The 13,111-nt window shown below is 41.2% G+C and overlaps 1 protein-coding gene across 5 annotated transcripts in view; it reads left to right on the forward strand.

The window, feature by feature from the left end:
• The first annotated feature begins 937 nt into the window (after nucleotides 1-937).
• The window catches only part of SGMS2 (sphingomyelin synthase 2), a 112,984-nt gene continuing 100,810 nt past the window's right edge, over nucleotides 938-13,111 (forward strand). For 2 of the 5 annotated variants that reach the window (XM_078149001.1, XM_078149005.1), the window contains exon 1: nucleotides 938-1,427. The gene's annotated coding sequence lies outside the window, so the exon portion shown is untranslated. Of the gene's footprint in view, nucleotides 1,428-1,582; nucleotides 1,958-2,853; nucleotides 2,950-13,111 lie in introns of those variants that run through there. The other 3 variants (XM_078149004.1, XM_078149002.1, XM_078149003.1) reach the window with 3 other exon arrangements.

Raw genomic sequence — 13,111 nt, forward strand, 5'->3', positions numbered from 1 at the left:
ACTATTGCCTTCTGGGCAAAATGCCTTGGATTAAAAACAACCGTGAATATTAGCTGCTCTTTGAAAAGAACAATTGTATGGGGGGGGGGGGCTGACCAATGAATTGTTGCACATTCTTCTGTATTTATATGTTTCTGTAGAATTAAGCAAGTGGGTTTGACACAATAATACTGAGACCTTACACACTTAAACTAGATTTTTTTTTTGGGTGGGGGGAATGCAGAGGATGGAATTCCGGAGTTCTGCCAGTTTTCTGTCTGCTACCCTTACATGCATGTTGCATTATGAATAAGAATTACTTCTGGACACTATGAATCAAACACAAATAGGCAAGCCAGCGCCACTTGTCAATATATCATTATTCTCTATTGGTTATGTATACATGCCAAATGTAGAACTATAGCTCATAGTAAACACAATCTTTGGGGTCAGTTTTAAGTAAAAATTACTTTTTCAGATTCCTAGACTAATTAGTGTTTGCCTGAAACCTATCTAATTAGTCATTCTAATAAAAATGCTCCTACCTCTGAAACTACCCTATGTGTAGAAACAGGTAACTTCTTTTTAAAGCCTATAAGCCTTGATATTTTTTTTTCTGAAGTAACACAACTTCCAATAATAGTGTTACTGCTGAGTGCCTGAGAAGCCCAGGCTGGCGGGCCACACACACACACACACACACACACACACACACACACACACACACTGCAATGGAAAAAGTTGTTGGGGCTCCTTTCCTTCAGCTAGAAGAGTCAGCCTAACACTGTTTTGGATTGTTTATTTTGGTTACCGGTTTCTCTTTCTAAACAAAAACCACATTAGTCCGGACGAATGATGAAGTTGTTAGTCATAAAAAGAGTAATAATAAACTGATCCTCGTTAAAACAGAGAGCTGTGAACTGGAGTTCACGCCTGCGGACGGCTGACACACCTCTAGGGAACTGTAAAGGTGGCTCGGTCCTAACTAGGGGCGACCGTGACAGCCCCACCAGCCCCCGCCGTGCGTGGGCTGGGAACCTTTCCGGGCTCTCCAGGCCAGCTCAACCCCTCCTGATCTCCGCGACGGGAACACCCTTTAAATAAACACGCCTGCCCCTGCCTCGTGGTGCCCAAGAGCGTGTGAACACTCCCTCCGCTGTCATTTCCTGCAGCAGGCCCCGGCTGGGGCGAACGCGGGGCGGACCAGGGCGCGGGCCGGGGGTTCCCTCTCAGGCCCCACCCGAGGCACTCGGCCGGCAGTGGCGCTGGCAGAACTTTCCCGGAGCCGCTTCGTGCAGCTGCGCGGTCCCCGGGACGCCGAGCCAGAAGGAGGCCAAACCCCCACGCCGGAGAAGGGGCGGGTCAGGTGGGCGCTTCTTGAGAAGTCTCACCGGTTTTTCAGGCTCAGCCCAGAGCCGGAATAGCCACAGCGGCCGCCGCTTCAGCGGGTGAGTCAGGGCTTGGAAACAGTGGGCGGGGGGAGAGCAGGAGAATGAATGATGTCAGGCGCGGCGGGGCGCGGGGCGCAGGGCGCACAGCGCAGGGCGCAGACCGGAGGACAAGCGGGGGCGCCGGGGCTTGGCTCGGCGGGGAGGAGGGCGGCGGAGCAGCTCCAGCCGTGCCCAGCCCAGCCCGGCCCAGCCCGGCCCCGGAGCCGCTAGCGCGCGCCGCTGCCGCAGTACCCAGGTGCAGCGGGCGGGCGGCGGCCGAGGGGCGGGCTGGCCCCGGAGCTTCCAGCCCCGGTCACGGTCACGGTCGCGGGCGGGCTTGTGGAACGCCGAGCACCTGGGAAGGTGCCCGGGGGCGGGGGGAAGACTCGGGAAGAAACTTTCCAGCGGATTCTCTTCCCCCCCGGGGAGCTGCTGCAGAGCACCCGGACCTGGCCGCGCTGGGGTCTGTGTGGCTGCGGCTGCGGCTGCTGCGCTCCGACAGGCAAGTGCCTTTAGCCAGGAGCCTCCGGGGCCACGGTTAATAGAGGGTAAGAGGAGGCGACGGGAGGGGCGGGTGGGCGGCAGACCCGGGGGAGAATCGGCTGAAGTTTGCCTTCTGCGGAAAGAGAAGACGGAAGGGGGGAGCTGAGAGCTGAGTTTTATTTTCTGCCCCCCTGCCCTTGGCATCCCTACTTTTCTTGGGGGGGGGGAGGAAGGGTCCTGGGCTTTTTATTTTTATCACGTTATTCATTACTGGATGGATTACAGTTCCTTCATTTGCGACCATTTTAGGTCAGTTGTGAGAATGCTCACTCCCATTTTACTGAAAGCATAGATTAAACCACAGCTTTCCCAAGGCCACCTGAGAGGTTAGTGGCAGAAATTAGATTTTTATAGGAAGTACCTTGGCTGTTCCTCCCCCAACCCCCGCCCCTTTTTGAGAGGCAACTGGTTAATAAAATAACAGCACAGCTCTAGAAATGCCAACCCAGAACCGTCCTCAAGCTTTGGCATTCCAGAGAGTCGCCTGTTTGTTAGGTAAAGGGGAGACTTGACTTTTTACCTTCAGTTTTTGGAAATGTGGCTGTGGACTTGTGCCAGCCTGTATAGGAGCTCTGTGTGTCCCTCAAGGGCTAGCAGGAAATAAATAGCTTTTGAGAAGCCGCAGTTACTGCTTAAAATAATCCACTATTGTGTTTCACCTGTTAACTATATCCTGTGATCTTTCAGTTTTGAGAGGCTAGCTCAATGACGAAGCCCCGTTGCTTGCTGCAGGGCCTGCCTCTTACAATGGGACCTGAAAATAATTCTAACAGGTCGTTATTGCGCCTTTTCGCCTCTTTAAAAAAGTTAATATCTTCGTGAAGAACTGTTTCTTTTCTAAAACTCCAAGAGGGCTTAAGTGATGGCAGTGTAGACTCAGGTTTCCCTCTTCCTATTACAGCTGTTGATGGAATTGAACTTGGAAGAATCCCTGTGTTAGGATACATCTCAAGGTGCTTTCTCAAAACTTCAACCGAAGTGGTTTTTAAAGTGAGTGGTGAGTTGTTCAACTCATTTCGGTTGCAGATCCTCTAAAATGCTGGCCCTGCCAGAAATATTTTGTTTAAATAAGGATTCGTTTTCTCGAAAGTGAATAATCTGATATTTGGGGAAGAAATGAAATGTTTTAGATAAGTGGCAGCTTCAGCTCCCCTTTCCACAGGTCCTTTTTCTAATAGGCAGTGCTAAAAGTTTCCTATTGGAGTGGTACCCTTGGTTTGCTGATAACTGTTTCTTTGCCACAGTGTTGGTATTGAATGCTTAACAATAGGATAGAGTTTGCTTTTTCTCGTTTCACTTAATAGGTTGACACATACAAACCTGAGGGAGGGGGAGGGTCTCTATACTAAGAATATGCCGTTTTTCTCTGCTCTTTCTTTAGCACATATCCAAAACTCTAAAGGGAGTTTTTTTTTCCAACTGATCGTCTAACATTTGCTCACACTACATCTATAGGTTTTTTTTTAGCTCAGGCTTTTAGTGAAAAGGTTGTGGAAAACTTAAACAAAACAAAGTTTTACTGTAATAGAAGATTAGCCAACAAAACTTGGATTATTTTGAGTACAGTTTCATATATGAAGCTGGAAGCTACTTTAGAGATCATTTAGACCCATTTTTCATTTTACAGGTGAGGGAATTGATGCCAAAGAGCTACTGAATGAAAGGCGAACTTGAACCCACATCCTAACTCTAAACATACTACCTTCCCTCTCTTCCTCTTCCCTTGTCTAATTAGATTAAAATGTAATTGGGAAATATTTAACAAAATAAATAAAAACTCAATAAAACATATCACATTTTAGAAATAAGTCAATATACAGCTTGCAGGGATCTATATATGTGGATTTGTGGCCCGGTTTCCATCGGAGTTTGACACCACTGCCCTAGGCTCACAAAGCAGAAAAGGTACCCACTTGTATTGGTAAAGGAAGTCTTTCCACCTGGCAGCTCCTCTATAGCAATCAAATCACAGGTCTGGCCTCCATCCCTGCCTCTTAACTCATCCCCATTCACAACTCTGATAAGTTTTAAGGGGCTGGAGTCATGGTTTTCCCATCATATCTGAGCAGTGATTTTCACTTTCTGTTCTAAACTGCGCAATGTGTTAGAGTAGGCATCTGACTCAATTTCGTAAGGTAAGTCATCAAATGAAAACTTATTGTTCATCATTTTTGTCACTAGTCAAAAACTTCTCTAGAGAATAAGCACCAGGAGCACTGCTGATTCTAATCTTCCATTAGTCTTCCATCTAGTCTTCCATTGATCTGAGTTGCTGAAATATGAAAATATTGCTGGACCTTCTTTTAATCAATCAAGTATTTATTAACTCAGTTTCATAGCACCTATTCAGTTCTAGGCACTGTGGCTAAGCACTGAGGACACAAAGATAGTAACTACCCCTCAAGTAGCTTACTTTCTGTGGGGCCAAATCAGAAGGCGGTTACATATCTGGGTAATATACAAAACAAAACCAGCTTATCTTATGAATCATTACTTGTAAACAATTTGTAGTATGTCCTCTTAAGTTAAAGTTTATAGTAAATACAATAAAAGCTTACAATAAAAAACAAGGCCATGTTTTAAATAGCTTAAAAAATTGAAGCATACATAGAAAAATAGAAATAATAAATAGAATAAATAAAAAAATTAACCTTTTTTATCTTTTATTTAATGAATATATTTTGAGTACTGACTATATGGAAGACAGTGTGCTAGGTATTCTGAAGGATATAGAGATGAATAAGATAGTTTCTTTGTCATTCATCAGTGAGTTTACAGTCTAGCAAGGAAGTGAAAATCGAGATGGATAAGCATTACTGGGTAGAATGGAATGTGAGAAGTCCAAAGTTCTATGGGAGTTCAGAGGAGAGATGTATCCATTTTGATGAAGGGAATTCATGAAGTCTTTGTGAAAGAGATAGTTTTGTAAAATGAACCTTGTAAGATGGGAAAGAATTGGACTGAAGGTAGAGGGTGATAAAGAGAGAAAGGCATTTCAGGTGGGAGGAACAGTATGAAAAAAACCATGGAGGTTGGAAGTTGGGAACACAGGATGATGCGTTTGAATAATGATGAGCACTTTGGCCTGGTCATGGGATTGTAGAATGGTTAGTGTTGGAATGAAGTGTAGAAATCTGGTGTGTTAGCTTTCAAACTTTTGGGGCTTTGGGCCCCTTTATGCATGTAACAACATTTATTGAGGACCCCTACCCAGAGCTTTGGTTTATGTGGGTGATGATGACTTTAGTATTATTGTGAAAATGGTTTCAACATCATGGATCCCTTGAAAGGTGATATCCACAGCTGGAGAACCACTGATCTTGTCTAGTACTCTCTTTAGATTGAGGCTTAGATAGAAAGTAACTTGCTCAGAGAGGGCCAAGAGAGCACTGGTCTTCTGACTTCCAATCTGGTGATGTTTCTGTTCTAGGAAGGGCTACAGAGTGAAATGGTGGAAGATCAGGCTAAAAAGATTGGTTAATGTCAAATTATAGAGGGCCTCAAATGCTGGGCTTAGAGGATTGGCATTTATTCAAAAGATCTTGGGGATTCATTGAAAACTTTGATCATAAGGACCGGTACATTCGGAAGAAGACCTCTTTGTTGGTTACAGCTTATGCATGAGTAGGCTAGGCTAGGGCTCATTACTGATGATTCATACCAGAGCAAAGGAACAGTAGTCAACGGTTAGCAGTGAATAGGCTATTTGCTATAGCGGATAACAGTAGGAGTTTTCAAGATAAGCCACAAAAGACATCGATTTCATTCCAGAACTCTAGTCTCTTTCCATAGGTATTAGCACAGCTACAAGCCAGAATTGTGCAATGTTTGCCTGCTTGCTGTTGTACATTAGTTGTACATTAAAAGCAAGTTGGAGGGCAGCTAGGTGGTGCAGTGGATAGAGCACCAGCCCTGAAGTCAGGAGGACCTGAGTTCAAAGCCCGCCTCAGACCAAACGCTTGACATGTACTAGCTGTGTGATCCTGGGCAAGTCACTTAACCCCAATTGCATAGCAAAAAAAAAAAAGCAAGTTGGCCTCTGATGAAAGGCTTTGAGTAAGGGTAAGAAAGAAAATTGAGATTTAAATACAAAGTAGATGAATATGGCATCACTTTTCAGACTTGCTGGGATCAAATATGGCAAAGAGTTGTACCTTGTACAGAAGAAATAGACATGATTACCCCAAATGGGAATGAAGGATATAATTCTGTACTTATATTACCAGAAGAACAGATTTCAGAGAGCTCACATAAAAGTGGGGGGAAAGTACTTCATATTCTATGGAAAAAATTAGTCTTATCCTTGAGTGGTAATGTGAGGAGAAATGGAGAGAAAAGGAGATCCAGTCTTGTGTACTGGAAACAGTCTACCAGTTAGGGAATATTTTGGATTTCTTCCTTCTCTGCTAATGTAAATACCCAGGGAGGTTTAAACCTATTGTATTGTTCATCTCCTGCCTTGGGTTATTTTAGATGCCCAGCATCTTCATGCTTTAATGGATCTGTGATTTCAGTGATACAAGGACCACTTCACTGCAAACTGTAACCTACACAAGCTTTCCCATTCTGTACAATTTTTTGTTTGTGTTCTCTCAAAGATCCTTCTTAGAGGCTTTGCTCTTCATGGACCCATCAAGTAGCTGTCAGTGGCTAAGTTTGCATTATTACACCTTGTGTACTTAAAATTATCCCAATTTAGGGAAGCCAGAAAGAGAAAATTGTATACATTGCCTTCCCAACACAAATGCACTTGAATTCAGAGCATATTTAGGAATCTACCAAACTCACTAGAATGGGTACCAATGCAGCACTCAAAACAGTTCATCTGTTTATTATCTCCTTCTTTTATTGGTCATGTATAAACATTTTCTGGTCATACATTTCCTTAATAGCCCCAGCACCATTTTTATGTGTAGGGCATCTTCAGAAATGTCTTACAACCTACTGGTGGCCATCATGGGTTTTTCCACTATTATTTGGGCCATTCCAACTTTGGTTTTTAGGAGATTGTGGTGTTGCCATGTACAATGTCTAGCTCAAATAAGAGAGAATGGAACTTTGAATTGAATTTTGCACATGAGAGTGGAATCAAAGAGAGTATTTTTAGACCAATAGGAACTTATGAAAGGGCAGGCCAAAGTGGGTTTACTTTGGACTTCTTCCTGTACAATGAATATATGTGACAAGGGAATGGCTGTTCCCAATAACGGATTATGAAACCTGGTCCTTGGTTTCCCCATGGTTTTAGGATTAGAACTGAGACCAAATAATTGAACTTTCTTTCTCTCCTCTTCCCAAAATCTTACATTGTTGCCTTCTCTACTCACTAGATTCATGGAGAGATGATGATAATGATTACTTTTCTGGTGTTCTGACCTATCACACCTTGATTCAGAGTTATATAGTTTTTCACTTGCATTAATTCAGTAAAACTATACCAGAAGATGGAGAGAAGCAAGCTTGGGCCAAGGCTAGTTTATTGTTTTTCATCTATTTGTGTACAATTACACATAGTCTACATGCTAAGCTTTGAAAAAATGAATTTTTAAATCTTAGTGTAAAGAATAGATATTGTGGTTGTTTTTAAAATCTCCAGTGGTTACATTTCTTACCCATCTGGGGTGTGTGGGTGTGAGTGTGTATATACATACATATATATATATATATATATATATATATATATATTCATATTCCAAAGGCTTAGTTAGCATAAAGCTAGTTTTCAGGTGGTTTGGGTGTATACTGCATCTACATACAAGGGCATATATACATATATGCTTAAGGGCTCAGCTGTCATTCCTGTAAGCCTTTAAAAGATACTGCTAACATAGGGTCTACTGAATTCCTGGTAGGCACTGGGTTAATATAACACAAACGCTACTGTCCCTACAGATTAGTCTTCTGGGAGAATTATTGTACCATGGACACTACTGTCTCAGAAAATGCTGGGAGACTTCAGGAACTAAAACAGAAACTGAGAAGGGTTATGTAACACAAATGCCAACTGTCTTCTGGGATTTGCATTTGCTGAGAGGATTGTTCTAACTATCTTGGGTATTACTGTCTCAGGAGTTGCTCACAAACTTTGATAATTATAGAAGGCATTATTTTATCTCTACAATGCAGTGTACAGATACTATTATTTCTTCATATTGATTTATTCTGACTTTTTTTTTAAGCATTCATGTTTTATTCTTCCTATTCTGTTGAGAGAGAGAGTAAGCAAGTCATTTGGTGTAAGTTTGACAGAAGTTATAAGCATGAGATAATTTGCATCTATATTTGGACTCAAATTGTCTTTTTTTCCGCTATGGCCATGTATGTAGTCTGTATGTCAATACATATACTGAATATTTATAAATTTTATAAATGTGTTGTATATATTTAAAATATTCTAAATTAATAAAATACTATATCATGTTAGCATATGTGCATATATTGTATGCATTTTTATGTTATAAATTTGTAAAACACAAATGTATACACTTAACACAAAATTATTATGTAGCCTTCTAAACATGGAGGGAAAGAAGTACTAGAACAAACAAGAAAAGATTAACAATGCCATGTGAGTCCATTATGAAAGAATGAAACACAGCATTTTATTCTGAATATCATTTTCATATGTCATTTACATTAAACAAATTTAAAGAAAATTTTGTCCCCAGGTTAAGAAATTTTTGGAAAGAGTAGAATATCAACCTGAATTTTGTAGTCCCTTAGTTACTGTTTCCTAGTCTAGGGACAAGGCTGGCCAACCTTCCCCTAGATAGATAATCTAAAGAGGCAGGAAACCTACAACTACCAGATTCTTTATTCCTCATACTTATAGGATGCTCATGTTGTAGCTTAAGAATAACATATGATGCACTCAAAGTTTCTTTGTTTCCTAGACCCTCTTTAAAAGAGTTAATAAAAATTTCTCCAAGTAAAACTTTCCCCAAAGTTTTAAAACCTGGGATCTTTGTTATGGGCACACTAAGTAGCTGTTCATATTGCTGCCTCATAGTGCACTTGTAAAATTAACCAATTTAAGAGACTGGAGAGAGTGTCAAATTTTTTTTTTTACTCACATGCCAGTATACAGGGAATCCCCAAATGTAAACTTCATTAACTTAAAATCGCACTAAGTCTTTTGGGACATCCTGTATTTGGATGTAGGGTATGTGCTTGAGCTAGCGAGGAGCAGAAACAGAGTTTTATAAGAATGATCAACAATAAGCATTTATTTATTACCTGCCACATCCTGTGTTTAGAGACTGAGGGTGCAAAAGCGAGAATCCCTGCTCACAAGGAGTTTGCAGTCTAAGCACGAGTTCTTAACCTGGGATCTGGATATATTTCAGGGGGCTCATTAACCTCAATGAGGGGGAAAATTTTTTGTTTTCCCAAATCTCTATCTGAGCTATAACTTTTCCTTCAATTGTAGATGTTAGCAAACATTATTGTGAGAAGGGGCTGGATATGGGCTTCCCGCAAAATCAAAAAAGATTAAGAAATCCTAGATGAAAACAGCCTCTATACAAAGTATGTTAAAATAAATGCAGGGTGATTTTTTTGGCCAAGAGGCACTGACAGCTGAGGGAATTAAATAGGTCTTATAGGAGAAAATTAAGAATTCTACTATGCCAGTGAACAGCGAAAAGACCAGTTAGGCTGCACCAAATTGCTGGTAAAGGAGAATATACTGTCTAGAAAGATTGTTCGGAGGCAGCTTGTCAAGAGCTTTAAATGCCAGAGAGATCTGTGTCAGTTTCTAAAGTTAAATGAAGGAGCCACTGTAGTTGATTCAGCAAAGGAGTGTCACTGTTAGACCCAGGCTTTAGGAATGTCTCCTTTTCTGCTGTGTTGACAGCGTATTGGCAGAGGGAGAGACTTGAGGCAGGGAGATCAAATAGGAAGTTATTGCCCTAGCCCTGATTAAAGGTGATGGGGGCATGAAGCCAGTGTTTGCAATGCAGTAGAGAGGAGGGGAAGGTTGCAGGAGACATTCTGCAGGTAGAATTATAAAACTGACAAGACTTGGCAAACATCCTGTCACATGTTGGAGTAACAAGAACATTTAAGTAAATCTGGAATCCATGTGGAGCAGAGGATTTTGAAAGAGAGCAGCATCTCTGCCACTGTTCTCTTGGGCAGTGGTGGTAGGGACACCCCCCCCCATTTTTTTCTCTTTAGAGCTCTAAGCTACTAGTTAAGTTCAGCGATGGGATAGAGGCCACTGAGGTGTCTGGGAAAAATTGAAGTGAGCCATTGCTTTGTAGGCTTGGAGCTTTTCTTTATGTGAGGGACTGGGGTAGCTTTTTGGCCCTTTGATTCCAAATCGGTGTTAAATTTACCATGTTCTGGTCTGACCCTCTGTAGTAAATGGATAATGGCTATGTAGTGTCCCTCAGCAGGCAATGGATGATAGGCTTATTTGTTTTACTGAATTCTCCCCAGAAGTCACTTAGCTTACTTTGTGTTTTGGAGATAGTTTACTGAGATCAAGGAGAGCAATCTGCTTTAAATATAGCAAAAAGTAAGATAAATGGAAATCTTGGAAACTACATCTCAAAAAATTTGAAACAGAAGATGGGTAGGAATGAAAAGTTTTGATGACTTTAAAGATGGTATTCAAGAAAAGTCAGTCAGATAATGAGTTAGGTGGTAGAGAAGGAAGAGTGGGCCACACCTGTGATTTCATGGAAAGACCCTAGCCCAGCCTGTGCAAACCAGATCCCAATTTTCTCTTTAGGCTTGGAGACTTACAGAGAGTGGGAGGGGATGGTGCTAAAAAGGGACTGGCCCAAGGTTGCCTAGTCCCCAAAAAGAGGAACTTAAATGCAGGACTTCCTGACTTGAAAGTGAGTTTTCTCCAGTGTCAAAGTTCCTCTCATCATAACCAGTTAAAATACATCTAGCACTACCTCACATGGGAAGATAATCTCTGGCTTTGAGATTTGTAATGTCCAGAAATTTTTTGAGTATGGGGAAAAAATGTTTTCATATAAACTTTGAGGCAAATTTTTTTTGAAGTATTTTTCTTTACAGATTGAAAGTCACTTTTTGCTATTTTAGGAACATGAAAATGTTTGTTGTAGCTTGGTTTGCCCATAAACTCCATTGGTAGATTTAAGCTCGGGTGAGAAGTTGAATCTTGTCTTTCCCCATCATGTTAATCAATCATAAATATTTGTTAACCACCTACTAATGTTTCAGGCTCTGTGCTAAGCTCTAGGGATTAAAAAAAAAATCACAAGACAGGCCCTGCCCTCAAGGAGAGAAAACCTCAGAAAGCTTCAATTGGATGAGACACAAGCCTACCTAATTCCTTCTACTTGCAAAGAAAATTTCCGATTATGACTTAGTTTCCCAGATGCGAGGTAATAGATATGAATATTCTGACCACTAGGTAAACATATCCCCCCCCCCCCGTAAATTAACAAATTGGCATTCTGGTTTATAACTCAATCTTTTGAACTTCATTAGTGTAACTCAGTTCCTCAAGCTTAACCATCCCTAAATAAAGTGATAGAATTTCAGTTTCTGAGGCTGCAGAGTTAAAAGGTTCTAGACATTGGTACCTTCCTACCCAAACCTCCCCTCCCCCCACAAACAGCCCATCAGAAACAGTCATTGGAGCTTTCCTAATAAAGGTCAAACACATCCTGAATTAGTCATGTCACCAAATGACTCTATAGAGTACAGCCATCATCCAGTGTCAGAGAGGAGATGAGGGAGTTAATAATTCTTACTGCTATCCCTAGGCTAATCTGTGCTCCTACCAGGAGACCTTGAACACCCTAGCAATGGTCTACTCTCTTCTCTTTTTTAGGCTGCCACAGCCCTCTCAAAGTTCTATTGGGACTTCTCTTTGTCCTTAGACTTAGGAATTTACTCCTTGCTTTAAAACTGTTTTGTCTAGTTATCATCTGCTATCTCACTTTATTGCTCCATTACTCAACTATATTATCTCTAGTCTTAAGGCCTTCTGCTCTGAAGAAATTCCTATCTCTTCTTGCTGGTCAGATTCTAAATTTCTAAAATATTAACTCCCTTATTAATAAGTCTTTTACAAGTGATTGACATTCAGGTGTCATTCTTCTTCCATTTTGACTTGTGTTAATAGAGTATTTCTTGGGCTCCTTTACATGCAGAAAAGGTTACTGGATTGGGAGAGGTTCTACGCCAAATTTTTTGATTGGTTTTTCTGCTACAAGTCTTTCTCCACTCCAGTCCATCCTTCACTTATTTCTCAAACTGATCTTCCTAAAGTACATATCTTAACTGTGTCAGACTCCTCCACAATAAACTCCATTGGTTCCCTATCACTTTTAGGATCAAATGTAAAAATCCTCATTTGGCCTTCAAGACCCTTCCTGATTTCCTCTACCCCTTTCCTTACCACGTTTCTTACACCTTACACTCCAATCTGTGCAACCCGTTGGCCTCCTGGCACTTTGAGTGGCTCCTCATTTCTGACTCCAGGCTTTCTCGGCTACCTTCAAGTCCCAGATAAAATTCTACCTCCTACTGGCAGCCTTTCCTTTATTCTAGGGCCTTTTCTCTGTTGATTATTTGAAATTTATCCTGTATATAGCTTATCACATATAGTTGTTTGCATGTTGTCTTCCCCATTAAACTGTGAGCTCCTTGAGTAAGAGCAGGATTTATCTTTTACCTTTCTTTGTATCACCATTGCTTTATAGAACGGCTTCTGGCACATAGTAGATTCTTAGTAAATGCTTATTAGCTGACTATATTACTTAAATCTTCCCCAGGTGCCTCAAAATTCTTCCTATTTTTCATTCTTCACACCACAATAATATGTCATAACATTCTTATACCACGGTTCATTCGGCATCCTGGGCCTTTTTAGAAGTATCTTTCTCTTCTAGAGTTCTTGAAACTTGAATAATTACTTGTATGGAGGTAGTTTTTTGGTTCATCTTGGCCGCTGATGTCGCTGTTTTATTTTCCATAAGTTATCAGCCTCTTGTTGCAATACCTCATTTAGTAGTTGTCATGGAGACTTTATTGCATCACTAATGGAGGATTATTTCTTCAGGTTGAGAGGAGAGCCCATATCTTGTTTCATGCCAGTATTTCCTTGTAATTAAAGTAAGTAATAGACCCAAAGAACAGAGATTTTTGCAGAGATGGGGGACTATGGGTTT

The sequence above is a fragment of the Phascolarctos cinereus genome, unplaced genomic scaffold, assembly GCF_003287225.1.
Source record: "Phascolarctos cinereus isolate Bilbo 61053 unplaced genomic scaffold, phaCin_HiC Scaffold_9;HRSCAF=440, whole genome shotgun sequence".
Taxonomy (NCBI): Eukaryota; Metazoa; Chordata; class Mammalia; order Diprotodontia; family Phascolarctidae; genus Phascolarctos; species Phascolarctos cinereus.